General features: G+C 38.6%; 1 protein-coding gene and 1 long non-coding RNA gene across 2 annotated transcripts in view; one reads left to right on the top strand and one right to left on the bottom strand.

The window, feature by feature from the left end:
* The window catches only part of XKR6 (XK related 6), a 265,477-nt gene that overhangs the window by 83,743 nt on the left and 161,376 nt on the right, over positions 1–20,358 (top strand).
* On the bottom strand, positions 13,000–19,846 carry LOC132345917 (uncharacterized). The gene is made up of 2 exons (XR_009495501.1): positions 19,095–19,846; positions 13,000–13,467 (listed from the first exon to the last, which is right to left on the bottom strand). It is a non-coding gene; the product is annotated as an uncharacterized lncRNA (long non-coding RNA).

The following is a 20,358-nucleotide window of genomic DNA, read 5'->3' as shown; positions in this document are numbered from 1 at the left end:
GAATTCAGCTAGGTAATACAACTCCAGAGGGCTTGTGGAACATAAAATGTTTTCTCCAGGTATCATAGCCCTGCTTCTGTAAAGCTGAGAAGCAAACATGAGTGAGCTTTGCTGAACTGAATTTCTGTAACTGAAAACCAGGAAAGAGGGAAGTATATCAGTTTTCAGAATCAAGAGAATTTCAACTTCTGGATAGTTTGGAAAAATAAGCCAAAAGTCAGGTGAGATATAGCATAACCAAGTGTAGAGTTTTGTACTGTATCATTTTTAAAGAATGTGAAGTGTTAGTTATCAGAAGATAAAATTTATTGGAAGTCACAAGAGTGCTCTGTAATGACCTAAAGGGGTGGGATGGAGGGGTAGGAGAGAGGCTCAAGAGAGATGGGATATTTGTATTCATATGGCTGATTTACGTTGTTGTTCAGTAGGAACTAACACAACATTGGAAAGCAATTATACTCCAATTAAAAAAAAAAAGGCCTGAGAAGAGCTAAAATACCTACAGCTATGTTAGATGAATATATTACTTTCTAAAATAACTCTTAAATATCCTTCTAGATTTGTTCTAATAGTTCTAATGGAATATAGTCAGAACCCTTAAATGTTTAACTTAAATTTGATATCTTGCTCGACCTACCAAAATAAGGTGAAAATACTCAATGCTTATTTTCATTTACTAGAAGTATGTTAATTTGCTGCTAAAATCGATACACATGGTGGACATTGATGTTTAGCATTTGCTAAAACTATGAAGAATGGAAAGAATAGTAGTATTCTGCAAAGTTTCAAACAGCCCCATACCCACATACATGTAAAGGGAAGCATACATGCAATAACTTGCAGGATATAATGGCTAGTTAGTATGGGCTGCCTTTGGGTTGTATTATTTGTAACAAAGTAATCATTTTTTTCAATTAAATGTATAGTTTACCTGGATGTCTAATTTTAATAGTTTCAATATGGGAGAACTAGACCACTGCCACCCACAGCTACTGTGGTAAGCACACATGAATTGCAGCATAATCTGAGCACTGTGTTCACAGAGTGATCAGATTGTACCAGGGCATTTGTTTAAAGACATTTCTTGTTTGAGTTCATACATATTTCATCATTATGAGAGAAAATAGGGCAAATCCATAATGTAATTTGAAATATACCTACTAATAGGGAATATTATTAAATATGCTTGCTTTCTTGGATTGTTGTAATTAGCTTTGTTATCAGTCTGTTTTCTTCCGTTCTGATCTGTCCACTGTGCACGTTTTGAATACCTACTATATAGAAAACATTAAGCTAAATACTGAGAGAAGTGGAAGATACAAAAATCAGCAACAGCTCGTGCTTTTAAGCTCAGGATAGAAGTCATTTCAGAAACTGAACTGTCAGTTGAAGAGAGGAGATGCTGTCTGTTAGGAGCAGGCAGGGAGCCTGTAGGCGAGGCCTTAGGAGTACTTGGCAGTAAACTGTATTTGCTTGCCTGTGCAGTGGAACCATAAGCTCCCGGGAGGCCACGCTGATGTGTGTCCCCATGCTCTGGCATGCATGGGGGAAAGAGTGGATGAACAAATGTAGATCCCTCTACAGATTTGGCAGGAAACACAAAGAGGAAGAAGGACGTTCGCTAAGCTCAGTGGTGTGTTCAAGGAAATGGATTGTGGATTAGCTCTGGATCAGGAAATCTGAAAGTGTCTGTAGACAAAAGGAAAGGAAGCATTGGAGAGAAAACGGAAGATGTAAATGAAGGAGGGACTCATTCATGGAATAAAATTCCACAGGGACTGTGTGATAGGGGAAGAGTTAGCCTTAGAAAGAAGATCCTGTGTACCCATACATAGGAGCAAGAGAAGGGTTTGGAATTTATTATATTAGTAAGGGCTCAGGTAAAATTAATTAGCATTAATTAATATGCTGATAAGTCCCACAGCACTTTCAATTATAGTGGCCTAACAACTGAAGAAAAATGCAGGTTGAAAATGTTCAAAATTGCGTACATGCCAGTGGTTACGCACCGTGGCTCCCAGTGAGAAATGGTGCACTGTAATTATCAGGTGCATTTGTCATAAACTTTTGAGGGTGAAGGGCTCCTGCAAGTGCCAACATCTAGTCGTGCCAGAGGAGGAGATATGCCTTCTTGTTCTGCTGAATAATTCAGAAGTTCTGTCTCTGCTTAGTGCTGATTTGGGATAATCGTGAAAAGGTTTGTAGAGTTAAGACCATTTTTAAATGGACAGATTTTTTTTTTTTTTGGAGCCTATTTTGTTCATTTTTTCCTCCTTCCTAGGAGACTGATTTTCTTCAGCAATGTTTTATTGGAAATCCTGGTCAGTTTCATGTATTGTCTATCATAGTGGGTATCACATTGAATGGCAAGATTGTTATTTGAAGGAGTTGGGTTTGGCAACTACGATCACAGGAGACATCTCTAGCAACAACACGCTCATTGGACTGGCCCTGTCTCTAGGATAGAGGGTATGGTAAACAAGCGATGACTGACTTTGAGGCACGTGCTGGGCTGTTATTGGATAGCCCATTAGGCACTTAAATGTAAACTAAACCTTGCAACCTGCCCCTCGTTTATAAGAGTGAGAGTGTACTTTGCCTGCAGGTGCAGATTTAAGAGCATGAAGAAGCTAGTGGTGGCCAGCTTCAAGAAGCACAGTGCCCAGGGCCATGATGACAGTTTATATCGGGGTGACCACTGAGTGCCTCTGTGGTCCTCAAACATCCTCATGTTCAGAGGATGGCTCGTGAAACATAACTCAAGGCTGTAAATTCTCTTCCATTTTGAGAAATCAATCCATAGTCTTGAAATGCCGAAATAGCAAAGCATCCTTGAAAAACATTTTAGTTATAGAACAATAATTACATATATAACAAAAATTATATACAGTAGTTATAAAGTAATAAGTAGAAAGCCCTTCCCCCATTCTTATATGTTTTGACAGTTTCTTGGATAGCTTTTCATAATTTTCATGTTTTTTTCCCTTTTTTTACTCACTTTTGCATCCTTTTTAAAAATTATTTTTTTAATGAATGATATTGTATATCTATCTGTTTAGTGGTGTCATTTATGCACTTACTGATACTGATATCCCCTACTTTTCGAAAATTCTCTTTATTCTACTTCATTTTAAAGAAAGTCCTACTTGAGTGCCTGTTTTCTCTAACCAGAAGAATTCCAAGGAGGATTTTTGCTTTTATGAAAAAAAAAAGCAAAAAGCCAAAATAGCCTTCAGTGTCTGTCTTCCAGCGGGCTGTTACAGAGGCAGTGTGCACCCCAGTAAGTGAAAGTGGCCCCACTCAAGTCCTTCCCCAGGAACCACACTCAGCATCTCGGTATCTAGCTTCCATAGCTTTGAACTTTGTGAGCATCCGTGCTTATCTCGATTTATTTTGTGCATCCGTTAGCAGGATGTGACCTAAGGTAATTGCTTCTTTGCTTTATTCCATTTTGGCGTATGAATGGTTTTATAGGACTGCTGTTCTTTCAGATAGTTGGTGAAACCTGTTTATCTAGGACACCTTTCCTCAGCTAGATGAAATGAAACATAATTTTTTTAAACCAGCTTCCTTTTGACAGACATTAGGATGATTTTCCACATTTTTTTTTTGTTATTGTACATTAATGTTAGAGCTGTAACATTGTCATTATAGTCTCCTTGTACAAATATTTTGGTTACATGAAAGAAGAAATATAAAGAATCCTGGTCCTAGAAGTCAAATTTGTGGGTCAAAAACTTGTAGGTTTCCACATTTCTATAGATATTACCATTGTTCCACAAACATTTAGTATCAGTTTACACCTCTCCTAGTGGTATGGTTGAGCACCCCATCCTCCCGGTTCTTGATTGTCATTGCTCATCCGTTAGTATGTTGTTTTAACTTGCATTTCTTAAATTATGAGTGTTTGAAGATGTTTTCATGTTTATAGATCATTTTTATTTTTCAGTGAATTGTCTGTAGTCATTGCCCATTTTCCAATGAATTGTCTTTTTCTTAGCAATTTGTCAAGACTGTGCATATTAATATTTGATGCAAATATTTATCTTGGTTGTTTGTTTTTGTTTATAATTGATTTTTTGTTTGATTTGTCTTTTATAATATCAATTGTGACTTCTTTTTGACTTCTACAATTAAAAAAATCAAAGTCCTTCCTGTATTTCAAAATTTATTAAATAATTTTTTCTTCAAGAATTTTTATAGTCTCATGTTTTAACTTTAATTGTGGTATATCTGGAATTTGTTTTGTAAAGGAATGAAGGTAAGGATTTAGCCATAAGTTTTCCAAGTGGCTAGCAGTTGTCTCAACATGATTTTTTGGAACATTTTCCCGTCTTCCCATAGAATCCTTAAATTTGAGATTTTCTGACTGATAAATGTATGGCACTTATAGTATCATCTAAACTAAGGGACTGATTTTCATGAGAACGTATATTTCATTGGATACACTTAAACAGATAGGCATTGTTTTTATAGAAATTTGATTCTATGATTTGTTGAAATTTATAATTAACTTAATGGAACTGTTTGATTTTATTAAACAGGAGACCTCAGTATAGGAGTCTTGAAGTGACACATGGAGTTTTATGATTAGTATAGTTTAAAACTGAGTATAAAATTACTTGCCTTAATTAGCTGTAAAACATGTCTTCTGAGTATTAAAATCTCTTGGCTTATCATTAAAGGCCTTGACCAAAGTGGGAGCAGTGAAAACTGTAGAACTTGAAGAATAGTATCAGATATTTGTTGTTGCATTTTCTGGGTTGGATGTATTAGTTCAGGAAACATGATGGAGCTGTAATTTGTATGACAGAACACACTATGACAGAAGCAAAAGGGGGAAATGAAACTGTGAACATAGTATGCATGAGGCTAAAAGTTGCTCAAGGAAGAGATTTGAGTTTTGAAGAGGCAGCTACTTTTTGATTTTTGCCAAAGAATGCTAGGAAATATGAGTTGAGAAGAACTGCAAGTTCTCTTTGTTGATGTAAGACACAAATTTGAGATTTTTAGGTAAGTGTTTAAGGCTTATAGAAAAAATGTGTATCTATCGATTATTTATGTTTTCTTTGAAATTTATTGCAACGGAAAACAGGAATCTATGACATACGTGATAAATGAGGCAGCACTGACTGCTTACAGATAAGACCGGCATGCAGTTTTCCTTGATGAAAATTTTAATGCATCAGAATAAAAAGCTTACAGAATCATCTTATGAACATCCATGGGAAAATGATCTTCAAAGCTTATTGAATTTGTTTTTAATATTTTCACTTGAGGCAAATCATACCCTAAATCTAGATATGACTCAAAACAGTTATTGTCTTCTTTATTCTAAATATTTAAGTATAAATTAGTTTATTACAGAATGGTTCTGAGACCTAGAAACTTCAAAGTCAAACCATTTAACTTTGTAACAGTTGTCTAGATACTAGATTTAGTTGGAGTTCACATAAAAAATTAAGAAGATAAGCTAATTCAGATGTGTTTATGACCCCTGATTTAAGACAAACATAGAGTTTAAATTGAGTCATATGTATATATTTTGATATTTTTTGGTAAGGTACCATATTCATATACAGTTAAAGAATTTCGTTGGTATAGATCAAGCAGAGAAATGCGAAACATTAAACAATGTGTAGACGTTAGTGGTAATTCATGTATTTTACTTGGTGGATATTTATGAATGGCATAAAAATGTGTAAGATATTCATTTTCATTACACTATAGTTAAGGCCATCTCTTTTAGTGGAACTTTGGCTACAGAGTTTCTGAGTTTTAAATTGTAGCTTCAGGTGAATGAAGTACTCTTATAGTAAGTGATTTTCAAAGTTTCTTGGCTCGTTTAACTTTACAAAATAGTCTTAAATGTTTACACTTGTTGAAACCACTGAGGCTGTACAAATGAAAGAGAACTAATTTTCAGGATTAATGTAGGGTTTTGAAAACACAAGGTTCACATTAAAATAGAGACCAGGGCTTCCCTGGTGGTACAGTGGTTAAGAATCTGCCTTGCAATGTGAGGGACACTGGTTTGATCCCCAGTCTGGGAAGATCCCACACGCTGTGAAGCACCGTAGCTACTGAGCCCGTGCTGTAGAGCCTGTGAGCCACAAGTACAGAAGCCCACAAGCTTGAGCCCATGCTCGGCAACGAGAAGCCACCACAGTGAGACGCTCTCACACCACAATGAGAGCGTAGCTAGAGAAAGCCCACCTGCGGCAGCAAAGACCAGCACAGCCAAAAAAGTTAAAATTAAAAAAAAAAGTAAAAAAGAGACCAGTTGGTGACTGACATTCACTTGCATCGTGAACGCAGGGCTTCTCGTTGGGTTTTGTTTCCAGCCCTACCGTCTCATTCTGTTGTCCCTGATGCCTACTGCCTTCCTCCTCTCGTGGAAACAGAGCAGTCCTTATTTTCTGTCCTCTCCACGTTATAACCCAGACCTAAGACAAAAAGTTAGGAAATAAAAGGCTAGGATCTCACTCACTGAGGTTTGGAGCCATCTCTCATCTTTAGCATTTGGCTTCCAGCACTTAGAACATTCAGTTTGTTGAATGAGTGGAGCACTTTTTGATTGTAGAAACAGGTTAATTTCCATCTACTTTACTGTTGGAAGGAGGAGTTCTTAGAACACACAAAAGTGTGTTTCTTAGGGCCAGACCACTCTTCTGGTTCATTATTACACTTCTTTCTTGCCTCGGTTTATGTGCATAAAGAAGAGCTTAGTTGCTCTCTAACATCATTAGCTTCATTAATGATATTGTTGTGTTTAACTCTGTAAGAACTAAACATTTCATCATCTCAGGAGATGAATGAATAAAATACTACTCTGGCTCTGTTGAACCACCTTGGAATTAAATTGTCATTATTGTCATACCTAGCAGCTGACAGGGTAGGAAGGGTACCCTCTCATTCTAAGTAAGGTTACGATACTCTGGATGGAAATGTGTACATTTTCATTTTTCTGAGATTAATAATGGCTTCTAATATTTTACATTTCAGTGTCATGTTAGAGATTTCATTTCATGACCTTTTGTTCATTCACATGTATTTTTGTTTTTAGCTCTAAACGAAAGACATGAGGCCTAAGACTGAAATGAGGTTGTTTTGAGGTCATCTGATTTCTGACTAGAAGGTGTGCGATCGCCTCGTCCTGAAACCACTGCAGACAGAATGGTAATGGCAAAGCCTGAGACAAAGAGAGGCCTTCATGTTTTTCTGTCTCTCCTCTCCTACCCCAATTCCTTTCTTTACAAGCTTAATTTTTTTTGTAAGTTGTGAACAAAAGATGTTAAACAACATGCTGGCACCCTAACTAAACTGGTTCAAGTGGTTAATAGCAAAAGGATTAATTATATAAAACCTATATCAATTAAACCTTTTAGAGTTGGTTAAACATACTTTGAAAAAATTGAGATCTTGTGAGCTACTTAAGTAGCAGCAAAATGTTTATTATAGGAAAGCACCTCAGACTGGTACTGGTAGGTATTTGCAGATTGAAATAATTTCCCCCCCTTTGAAATCCAATATAGTCTGCTCTCAAAAGGAACTGTGGATTTAACAAGTTTTTCAGACTAGATAGTAAAAATTCTTGCCACAGGTTTTTCTGTTATAAAGAATTTTGATGTTTTATGTATGTATGTGTTTTTGTTTTTTTTTTTTAATGTGAAGTGCCCATTAAGAGTGTTAGTTCTATCAGTTAACTCTGCTCCAATTATTGCACGTATCTTTGTTCAAAATATATTTTATGATAGCAGCACTCTATTATAGTAAAACATTTTAGGGGGGTGTAGAGGCTCTCTTTATTAAGTTTATTCCGATGGACCATGTCCTGTTAAATGTGTTGATGTAGCAGGCAATTCCTAGACCTGATCCTTCCAGACCCCCCCAGAATGGAATCTCAGCAGATCCCTGGCTAAAATTCAGATCTTATACTTAGCTACTTTTTCAGAGTAAATGGTTCTTTATGTTATTTCATTTCCTCTACTACATGTAATGGCATTAATAGCAAAAATATTATAAATTTACTTACATTTAGTCTAAATAAATTATATATCAGTTTGTTTAATTGATGAGATGCTGAGGAAATGAAATAGTCATTCTATTCCAGAGAGTAATACAGAGGGCAAATTCTAAAATACTGACAGCATTAAGAATTATTTTTTTTAACTCGTGTTTATTTTCATGTTTTCTTCTAGAGACTCAGTTATAGTATAGTTCTAAACATCACCTAATTTCCCTACAAACAGTATTTTCTTACAAATAGTATCACAAATAGTATTTTATGGATAGTATTTTGTCAGATGTTGAGAATGACCTAAAATTTATAAAATATATTCTTCTATTTCATGTTATATGACCTTCTGTGATGATAAACTTATTTACATGTTATGTAAATCCAGGCATTGTTTTGGCTAATCCAGAGTGCAATAAGCTTATATCTGTGAGCTCAATTTATACTTAAATAATTCAGCCTAGCCTTGTTCTAAAAAAAAGCAGTATACAATAGATTGTTTCCTTTTGTTTTATTTTGTTTACTAATTTGTTGTTTTCCTCTTCTTTTGGAAATGTGAACTCTGAACTTTCAATTTTCTATGGAATCATTAAATAGGCTGGCCTAAATAGCATGGTTTTTAAACCTGTAATTAGGAGAATTGTTCCTATAGTTCATTTTTTGTATTAATGTTTTTATGAGAATTACTGGTTAAAAATAACCATGTCTTATATTTTCCAAAACAAAATTGTTTTTCTTTTTCAAATAAATCCTATATAGATAGATCCTTTTTGAGTTTACAAGAACTTTGAAGGTCATCTTTCTTATTTCACGTGCTAAAAGCTAGTGTAGTAGAAGTACGAAGACTTTAACCACTGTTAACTGGCTAAAACGTAGTTTCCAAGGTGAGTTACATAAGAAGGAGATAAAAACTTTCATTTATGCATCTGAATGTTTGTTACCTTAATGATAGCTTAAAAAAAGAAAAAGCCAAAACCAGTACCACTTTATATTTTCAAATTGTAAATATGAAGGTATTTTGACCCAGTAAATATTTAAATAGGTAACGTGCATGAGTATAGTTCAGTATTTATTTTGTTGTAAGTAAACAGCCTTGTTATTAAGGAGAACTTTGATGTTAGTCTTTAAAAACTTATAACTGTAAATGGGGGGAAAAGCATTAAGTTTAAAATGTCATTTTGAAAATTATAAAATACTGACCTTTTCTAAGAAAATCTTTTCCTTTTGACATTGTTTAATTTTTTTTCCTTTTTGTTTTTTAGGTTTGCAATTTTTTTTGGTGATGGCATGTTCAGAATCTTGGATCCCTAAGTTGAATATGTTGGAAATATTTAGGAACTCTGGAAATTGTTGTTTTTGTATATATAATGACTTACTAGGTGAATCAATAGATTTAATAAAACATATAGAAGAATAGGCGTTATAATTTTATATTTCTAAGTTAGCATGCCTGTCTCAAATTCTCAGCTGTTAGTATCAATGTCATACTCTGGAGACAGTTATCTTTTGAAGATTTGGGGGGTTTTATGGACCTTGTATTCTCCCAGGCAGTTTATATAATCTTCCCATGCCAATTTGATCAGCCTTTTTGCCTTTCTCTCTACCTCATGTAGTGTCACTTCCTTAGTCAGAGGTGATTCTTGATCAGGAGGAGAAAGATGAAATAATTGTCAGGCGACAGTCCTAAAGGTAGTAATTACAAAACTTCAACCTGGAAATGGCCTCAGCATGGTCATAGCAGGAAATGCAAATTCTACCCAATATATCCAGATACACCAGTGGCAAAATGCTGCCAGTTTTGAAATTAGATATCATCATGTGGGATGGAAGTGCCAATAAAGAGGGAAAGGAGCCGCTCGGTTTCGCCTGCTTCTCTCTCCTTGTTGTTGAATGAATGAATTAGGAAAGGAAAATGGCCAGGAAACAGACTGTGTGAAAGAAAAGGAGAAGGAACAAAACTTGACTTCCCAAGAAGGACTATTTCCCTTAAAATGGGAATGCTGCCTGTATTCCACGTGCACTGTTTTAAAACTGGGGGTTACTCTGAAGTAGACCCAGAGTGTGAACTAGAGCATTCTCACCAAAGGGATGGGTGGAGAACTGGCGTTTGATAGGAGAATCAGGCGTTCTTTGGATGACTGCAGTGCCATGATTGGTGGTGGTCCTCTCTGGCTTGTTCCTGCTGGGATTAAGAGATTTAAGCATTCTGGGATGGGTAGTTATATTGATGGTCAAATATGATTGCCTCCCTTTTCTTTTGACCAAAACTGGGGAAAGGTTGATTTTTTTTAAGACCTTATTCAGAGCAATTGAAAAAAGATTAAAGGGAAAGGATGAGGAGAATTCAAGGAACTTTAGAGACTGAGTGCTAGCTCAGTAGCGTGTTAATTATTTATTCCAAGTTTTATTATTAGTAGATAATCCAGTAATACAGAAATTGGTAGAACAGAAATTTTGATAACATTTCTATTAGAAGGCGTATAGAACCTGATAAACTGTATAAAGTACACAGTTTATCCTGTATCTGCATCCTCCTTCCCTTTGCTTTGCTTGGTTTAATAGGAATTGGCTGATACATATTTAATAAATGGCACAATGAAAAAATCAGAATTTTTAAAAATCAAGTTACATTTTAACCTAAATATGTATTGCCTATTTTGCTGCTTTCCCATTACAACTGACTTTTTAAAAAAATGGTCCTTCTGTGATACTTTTGTCAATAGAGGTGTTTCCTCTTAGCCAATCCTAGCCACAGTATTGACTGGGCCTAGGCATTTGATATATCCCAAAGGAATTAGCCAGGAAAAGACTTGGTCCCTACTGGAATGAATATTTTAAAGACCTTCTTAGATTCTGAACACTGTGAGTACAAATGAAAGAGACCCAAGAGAGGGAAAAACTTAAGAGCCTAAGAATAAAGATGATGGTGGGGATGAGGGGAGGGGTAAGCTCTTATATAACTAAGCTAAGATGCTTGAAGGCAGGGAATTGGTTTCCTGGAGATTATGAGATAGTATGGGAAATCTCCTGAAGGGTAGACATTCTGATGTTAATTTGAGTAGTTCTCACTGGCATACTATTATTTTAAAGATAGTGTCAGGTGATATTGGGAAATACAAGTGTGTTTCCTAGTAATGAGTTTGATTTCATTTTGGTATGTTATGAATGGGCATGTGGCTCAAGGATTAGCTTAATTTAAAATGTCTTAAATATTAGAGAAAATACCATAAAAGCGGGTCTTTTGTCCCTGTTGTATAATTTCAAGAACTATTGTAGAATCCTGAACATAGTGGAGAGTTGATGGCATGAATATAGTCAGTATTTGATGGTTGCCTTCTAGAAACTTCTAAATGAAACCTAAATTTGTTTTACGTTGGCCTCAGTTGTACGACAGTAGCCTTTCTAGTATGTATGTCCCACGGGAAGGTCTGTACGTCCTTGGCTCGCTGCTCGTCACAGCCGTGCACATCACTGTGAGGCTCAGAGGCTGACTCAGTTACCCAAGGTCGATTAGATATGTGGGGAGAGCCAATACTCAGCAGCACACACACGACAGTGAGCCTCAGACGACGGCTGTCTGTATTTTGGACGTTTTAGACCCTGTTTGGAAGATCAGAAGAAAGCTTTGGATCATTTTCACGACAAAACTACAGTTTCTGAGTGTAGAGGTTGGTTGTCATCCAGGAAGCCCTGATCTTAAAGACCATCTTCACTTTACACCTGACCTTGTTCCAGCTTTGTTGTCACTCTCCATCAGTAGTTGTCACCTTTGAATGGAGCACCAGATCCTGAAGGATACTTACCGCCGTGCCCACTGAACTGTTGAAGCCACAAGTGCAGAGCTTTGTGACGTCATGGTGGAAAAGCCTTCTGCAGAGGGCTGCGAGAAGGTGCAGATGGTAAGAACAGGGCCTGAGGCATCAGGTGTGGGACCACCCTCCTAGGTAGTACCTACCTCCTGCTGGCTTAGGGGCATTTATTTCATAGTAAATTGAATATTAATGTTTTGTTTTAAAAAATAAGCATACTTCCTCTAAAATTTTTAATTATTATAAAGATTTTCTACCTACATGTGACTTTTTCTCATGTTTTAGGATATCACATTCATAGTACAAATGAAATGTGTACTTCAAATGAACACAGTGACTGGAAATGTGGGATTCTGTTATTTGTGACGCTGAAATTTGTAGCACATTTTCAGGAAGATTGTTGAGATACTTCGTTCTTTATTCCTTGCAGGTTTTCTTGAGTGTATGATTATTTCTGAATTTTATTAATCTATTTATAACTTTAGAGGAAACTGCCTTCAGTTTATGTTTTGACTCCAAATACTTGGGTTTATCTTAAATTAGCAGTGTGTTTTGAAAAAAATTCCATTTTTAGTAGCTCTCATCTCCATTTTGGAATGTCAGACCAACTGCTCATTACAGTGTACATTGGGACTTTTCTGCAAAATACAACTCCACTGAGAAGGTCATCCTTGAAAAATAAGAAATCTGAAGAAAGTAATTTTGGGATGAGTAGAAAGATGGAAGATCATCATATCACAGCACAGCACACTGGAAACACCTTAGACTTCACTGCTTTTGTACGTGAAACATAATTTGAATGTCTTCTGTGAACTGGACCTGTAGACAGATAAAATGTATCTTGACTAAGAAAAGCACAACTCTAGCCTCTAAAACATTGCCACCAGGACAGCTGACTCTTGATCGTTCACACTGGTGGAGGGAGCCTGGCTCTTTCAGCCTGACTAAAGTTAGATGTCATGCATTCAAAGGTGTTTCTGTGTTCCTTTTGGAATATAGTGTTTGGATTTTACAATATGTGCTCTCAATTTCACCTGCCCTGACGGAAGAGCCTAAGTTCATCTGTGCTCTGATGCTTGGTCTCTGTCCTTTCGTTTCTGAACTCTTGACCTAAATGTGGGGAAAGCATTGAGTATAAAGGATTCCAGAATTGATCAGATCTGTTAAGTCTGCTCCACTTCTCCTTCCTGGGTAATTTTATTCCATTTCCTTTTCAACTCTTCTAAACATAGCCCAATTTCCGCCCCTTTGTCTTAGGTCAGGATAGAATTATATAACCACACTGTCCAGGCTTCTTCCCTCTTGTCGTATTTTGTTCCGCCTGCAACGGGAGGTTCCTGCTGCTTTACTCTGAAGGCGTCTCCTTGTGTCCTTGCATTTCCATCTCCCTCCCTGCGTGTTCCTGTGGGGAAGTAGAATAGAGGCCGACTTAACACTCTTGGCTATCTAAGATTTGCCTGTAAAAGTCCATAGTATCTTAAAGAGAGCTTCTTAGCTGTGTTGTTGGCAGGCATCTCTGATTGTGCTCAGTCGGGTGTGGCTGGCCACTGTCCCTCAGTCCTCCTGAGAGCCAGGAATGAACTTCATCTCACCTCAGGCACAGGATGAGCCAGTCTGACTTCTCTGTAAGCTTGCTGGTTCCTGGAGTCATGAGTTAGTGAGAAAGTTAGAAGAGATCCATGTTTCCCCCAGATGCTAGTAAAACAAATCATGTGCAGAGAAAACAACATCAATAAACTTTGTCAAAGAATATGCCAGATTTTAGAACAATACACAAACCCGTATTGACCATCCAGTTTTGTCTTACTTTAAAAAAATACACAAATTAACATAATGCTTAGAAAATACTGCCAGAGTACCCGGGCATTTTCAAAATGTGATAGATAGTACCTCTAAACAATTTTTTTTTTACAAGTAGCTTTCAGAAACACATGCAAATGTGTTTTATGTAGAAGAGTATATACTGAATATAATATTCTGACTGTTATTCTAATAAAATTAAATCATCTCATTATTTAAAGCCTAATAGTTTGAAATTGTTTTTGAGTAAACTTTTATAGCATGGAACTATTTTCACTTCTCATAAAATGTACAGATATTAGTAGAAGCTGCTCGTGTGTGTGTGTTTTCCACATAAAATAAAAATATTGTAAACAGGTCATGTCTCCAGTAAGAGTTTCCAAACTTTTGGCTGTAATTACCAAATGATTGGGATTGGGCTGACTGGAAATACATCTCAAGTTTTTCTGTATATGTAGCAAATTTTGTCCAAATAAAGTAGCTTTGTCCCCTGAAGGAGCTTTTTAGTAATACTTTTGTTAAATAAAATACCTGAAAGTTAAAGGAAAGGAACAAAAAGAGCTGTAAATGCCATGGCCTCAATTAGGGGTTTGTGAAATTTCTGTCTCCAAGTGAACGGTGGTAGTGAGTTGGTAGGAGTGGGGTGGATCCAAGTTAACGGTGGCAGTGAGTCAGTAGGCATGGGATGGAGGTGGGATTTGTAGTTTGAAGGAATAAGGAAAGAGCCCTGTCTGGAATCGACCGTGCTATGGGTCAGTGTGCATAAGCTGTGACCTGTGGACCCTAAGTGCAAGGTTAGGCTTGGTGCTGGAAGTCTCAACCCACCGTTGCTGAATGACCAGCAGAAGGGTGTTGATCTGAGGCAAAACAGGAAAAAGAAAAGATGGTATAATGACTTCAAAGTATTTTTTCAGTTAAAAAAAATTGTCTACTCTATGCCCTTATTTGGTAAAAATAAAAAGCTTGCCATCCCGAGAGATTTTTATAGTGGTCTGTGAAATCAAAAGGCTGGGAGCGACTGCTGCTTGGACTTTTAATTCCAGTATTCTGTGCAGTATTAGCATATTAGGGTCCCAGTTGTTTATTCCACAGCCCATAACTCACAGAACAGTGGTTAGGGTGTCAGGACAGTTTGGGAAGGTGTAGATCATTAACTTCAGCATTGCTGTGCAATGGGCGTCATCGTCTCAAACTGCTACACCTCATTACAGTTAGCAGCTAAAAGGATGGCTCGTATCCATTTCAGCCAGTGGTTGACTGGAAATGTCCCAAACAAATTTCCAGTAGTTTTGTGTGAAAATGAATTGATAACACACAGATCTGCTACAATACCAACTTTGAGGAAATTGTTTATACTGCCTTGAAGTTAATTTTTTTCAACCTGTAAAATGGTCACCAACCTGCAGAAAATTCTACGCTAATAAATGACTAGGAACTATGCAGTGGTTGTAATTTGTTTTATTTCTGTTTCTGCTTATCTCTAATATCATAGTCTTGTGTGCCTAGACTACTTTTACTAATTTATCTTCAGAAAAACCGGACAAAAGAATCTGGAAGAAGGAGAAACTGAGGAAGGAACCCAGGACGTGTTTGGGCGGCAGGGTGATCACCTTCATCTTTACCCCTGAAAGGGCATTTTCCAGAAAAGTACAAGCTACATAACGCCAGTGTTGTATCTCGCCTACTTATGTGCTTGCCACTGTGCTAAGTGACGTATATGTAAAATGTGTCTAGGAGTGAATTTCCAAGAAAAAGACTGAGATTTCTTCCTTTGACAGCTTTGAGACGATCAGTATCCTTCCTGAACAGGTGCTTGTGGGCAAGTTCAGAGGGAGTCTGTGATCTCTAGCCGTGGTTTACAATACTCCAAAGTACCTCCCTTTGTCTCCAGGGATGCTGCAAAATTCTCACTGAATTGCTCATTAGGGAAAGCTTGTCATATTCTACATTAAGTGTTTTCCTTAGAGACTTTATCTTAGGAGACCCAACTTTGAGTTATTAAACCCAGGGCTATGATTAGTGAGGCAGACACCTGCTTTCTCTATTCACTGGGATTTGAAAGCAAGAATGAAATTACCAAATAAAATAAAATTGGTTTGAGAGAGATTCTGGACTTCATTTCCTCTATGTCGTGCATCCTTTCCCAAGGGTAGAAAACAATCAGCAAGGGTTTTAAGTTTTCCAATATTGGAAGGCACTACTTTCCCATTAAAATTTTGGATTAAATATTTTGAGTATCTGTAATTTTGTAGCAGAGAAAGAATAATTGATGGAGATCGTTTCACCTAAAATGTGACCCAAGATTTTGTGGTAGGTGTGCAGTTTTGTATTTGGAAGAAAAAGCACAAATTTCTTATTATGGGCCTTTGGTAACAGTTACATGCGGGGAATTTAGTTTTTTTCCTCTCACATCTCAGTCTTATTCCAAACCAGGTAATGTTTTTAGTCAAAGAATACCTCAGGAACTTTCCCTTAGGAATTAGGATTTTCTTTAGCTCCTGAGTTGCTCTCAGAGGCTTGAGGCTTCTCTGGGCCCCATTTTGACCTTAGAGAACTATTGGGTTGGCCAAAAGTTCATTCGGGTTTTCCCATACGCTGTTACAGGAAACCTGAATGAACTTTTGGCCAACCCAATATACCACAGAGTGAATTGTGCAATTTTAAAAGCCCCTTTTGCAGGATCTGTTATGAAATACAAAAATATTCACATCATTGTAGGCTAGTTTTTCTCACTTTGAAAAGGGAGGAATTATCCTTTCTAGGGAATGGTTGGTTTGTGGATCTCAGTCAAGGCTTTCCCCAGTACTTCTTGGGCCTGATTCAGTAGGACTACCCCCGCCCCCTCCCCGGGTGTTGGGGCTAAGGACCACGGCTGGACTTCAGGAAGTTTAAGGCAGGTGATGGAGTGTGGCTTTTCAGATCTACCAGCATAAGCAGTTCCTGTTTGTTTTATAACATCTTTTCAGAAAGTCATTGTAGCAAATTGTAGTTTCTCCTTGCCCCAAGATTTTTTAATGTTTAAATTGAGATTTAAAAGTAGAGTTAATTCAGTCATTTCCTCTTAAAAAAATGCCATCAGCTGCATATCTAAAATTTCATCTTCCAAGTCCTAAATTCTGATTTCAAAAAAAATGATAAATTTGGTCTGAGTAGCATATGAAAACCTTGTAACAGCTCTTTTCTTTCCATTCTTTTTAATTTTTTTAAGTGGCACTTCTAAAGGAAGATATGTTTATAAATATATAATACTACAATACAAAACCAATTATGTCAACAATACCACTGCTGTGGCAGAATGCAATTGGGTCTGTCTGGTTAAGCACTGTATTATTTTCTTAAAAAAACAAACAAACAACTTTTGTATTGGGATATAGCCAATTAACAATGTTGAGATAGTTTTAAGTGAACAGCAAAGGGACTCAGCCATACATATACAAGTATCCATTGTCCCCTCAACTCCCCTCCCATCCAGGCTGCTGCATAACTATCTTTCCATTCTTGGTCTCCTGCCCCTATAGATCTTAAGTTGCTGGCCACTTTAAGGATTTAAAATTTAGATCAAGACTTAAGAGGTGATAGAAGGGAATGGGCACAGGGCTGAGTAAAAGTTCCTAAAGTGCGACAAATTCCGGACTAGGTACAGTTACTGTTGGCTTTTATGGCTGAACATACTGGGGCTGACCACTGTACAGGTGTTAACTCCTGCCTCTTCTGGTTCTGTTTTCATCTTCCTCTTCCTCTTGTTGATGGAGAACTTGAATTCCCACAAATGAAGTATCTAAGCCCTGGATACCCTGGTGCCCAGCTAGCGAACAAGTGGGCAGAGTTTCTGCATCTTTTGGCTGCTGAGTGAATGAAAAGACCACGTTTTTCAACAATTGCCACTCTTGCTTCCTGTTTCTCCCCACCTGAAAAGGTGGGAATCTCCAGCAAAATCATTTCTTCCTAAAACTGTTGCATAGAGGATCTTGAGAAGCACCGTACAGCTGGACATGCTGCTGCTGCTGCTAAGTTGCTTCAGTCATGTCCGACTCTGTGTGACCCCATAGACGGCAGCCCACCAGGGTCCCCCGGCCCTGGGATTCTCCAGGCAAGAACACTGGAGTGGGTTGCCATTTCTATCTCCAATGCGTGAAAGTGAAAATTGAAAGTGAAGTTGCTCAGTCGTGTCCGACTCGTAGCGACCCCGTGGACTGCAGCCCACCAGGCTCCTCCATCCATGGGATTTTCCAGGCAATAGCACTGGAGTTGGGGTGCCATGGCAGTTAAGTAAATGATTAATTCCTGCATTATACAGATGGATGCTTGCTCTGTCCTGGGCGGTCTCCTGAGGAACAGCACACAAAGCATAGTGTTTTCAGTCTGGCAAAAGTGAACAGACACAAGTGGAGGGTCACACTGTGGCATAAACACAGAAGAGGGAGTATGTGCCCAGGACCCTGGTGAGGGATGGAGGGGCAGGTGTCAGTTTTCAAATAGGGAAATCAGAGGTCTCCTCCCTGAAAAGTGTGATTTAAGAAAGATGGCCGCAGTAATGGGAGCTGAAAAAACAGGTTTATCTGAAGGGAGAAAGAAAATACTGACACATTGCCAGCAGTTGTGGATGGCTTTCCTGCCACTCCTTGACCTACGCTAGAGGCTTGCACTGCATCTGAGAACAGCTGTGCACATTCTTCCTGATTTCTGCCATTGTCATTCCTCCTGCCAAGAATTTTCTTTCACAGGATCCAGCCCAGATGGCATCTCCATGACATTATTCGTGGAGATAGGCAAGGTCCTAACAAGCTGCACTGCATGGCAGAATCTCGACACTCAAAAGAGTAGGGAAGGTCTGCTAATGAAGGATGGGCTTGTAGAAGGGGGCTTAGGCGCCATGGACTTTGAAAGGGGGTCAGAAGGACAGGCCAGGCTGATCAAGGTCATACTCAAGGTCGGTGAGAATGAGACAGGTCGTGGAGGAATCCAAATGCCATGCAAGGAGTAGGGGTTTAGTTCTACAGGCAACAGGGGACCACTGCTGTCCTTTTGGGCTTCTCCCACGACAGCGTTTCCATCGAGTACAGCAAAGATTCATTGGCTCTTGGGGAATGGAAAAGAAGGTGGTTAGTAGTAATTGCCTCTCTTCTATCTCTCAATACCTATGTTTCCAAAATGCAATAACTTTTTTTTTCATAAAAGGATATGATTTGTAAAAATTTTAACTGGCACAGAAAAATAAAAAGCAGAGTTCACCATCTCACCACTGTTAATATCCTGATCACCATCAGTTTAGACTTATTCATTCTCAGGAGTATATAGTATTGATATTCGCTAACAGCATCCTTTGTAATAGACGCTCCGTGCAGATACAACCAACACTCTATTGCGGGAAGTTTAATGGTTTACAATTTTTATTGTAAACCATTTTCTTTTCCGTTTTCACCCTTATAAATTTCCGTGAATATCCCTCTGTAGTGTCTGCGACTTACGCAATCATCTTCTTGTTATAAATTAGGGCAATTCCGGAAACTGGGATCCTTACAACTGAGATACGTGATACTGGGATTTAGCGCGGCAAGGCGTTACTTGGGAGCTGCGTGTGCGCGTGCACGCAGGTGGGGGTGCCGGTTTGTGGATGTTTGCACGCGAGCCTGTGCGTATGTACGCAAGTGCGTGTGTGCGTGCCTTTGCGTGTTCGTGCACTTTCCTGTGCGTCGCAAAGGCGGCTTGCCTTCAGGCCTTCGTGAGAACGGCGGCTCGTGGTTGAAAGTGGTGTCCTCCGCTTTGGGCGCTTAAGGGACCGTGTCTCCTGCCTCTGCGTCTGCAGCGGCTTTCAGAAGCCCGGTTCCCAGCCCCGTTGTCCGCAGAAGCCCTCAGTATGTAAGTGCTTCTCCCATATGGTAGCCAAACTCAGAACTTTCTCGCTTACTCCCATGAAACTGCTTTGCTTCCATGATTCACTTTTCTCATTAGGCAGATCAGAGAGAGAACACGCTTTTCTGAGAAGCTGAACATCCTATGGCAGAACCCTGATCTGTTTCTCAGTAGCAAGGCTTTATGAGCATTAAGTGTGTTACTCCCTTATTGTTCTTTCAGGGTAATAGTACCTCTGGAGGTGGTCGAATTGGGGTTACTCAGGGGGTCTTCTATACGTGCCATCCTCCCCAGCCACTTTTCATCCTTAAGGTCTCTAGATGGTTCCTAGATCTATCCATTGTGTACTAGACACAATGAGCAGAACTCAAGGAGCCAAGACTCCGTGCCCTGTTACATGGGAGACTTGACTTATGTTGAAGTCATAAGGTCTATTCCCTCTTCTTAAAGATGAGTGCCATTTAGAAACCATGGTGGCTCAGATGGTAAAGAATCTGCCTGCAGTGCAGGAGATCCAGGTTTGATCCCTGGCTTGGGAAAATCTCCTGGAGAAGGGAATAGCAACCCACTCCGGTACTCTTTCCTGGAAAATCCCATGGACAGAGGACCTTGGCAGGCTAGTCCATGGGGTCACAGAGTCAACCCAACTGAGCATCTGACACTTTCACTTCCTTTTCATGAGAAACCATAGCTATGTCACGTCTTCTCATTGGCCAGCCCCAGTGGTAATTCCCATTCCTTTCTGCCTTAGGGCCTTTGTACTCACTGTTTCTCTTGCCTGGAATGCACCCCCAGGAGCTTACAGGGCTCCCCACCTTGCTTCAGTTAGCTCTCTGTAAATTGTCTCATCAGAGAGGCCCTCTCTGACCAGCCTGTGCA

The sequence above is a fragment of the Bos taurus genome, chromosome 8 (assembly GCF_002263795.3).
Source record: "Bos taurus isolate L1 Dominette 01449 registration number 42190680 breed Hereford chromosome 8, ARS-UCD2.0, whole genome shotgun sequence".
Classification (NCBI taxonomy): Eukaryota; Metazoa; Chordata; class Mammalia; order Artiodactyla; family Bovidae; genus Bos; species Bos taurus.
The sequence above is the reverse complement of the archived record's forward strand: the minus strand, read 5'-3'. Positions and strand labels throughout refer to the sequence as shown.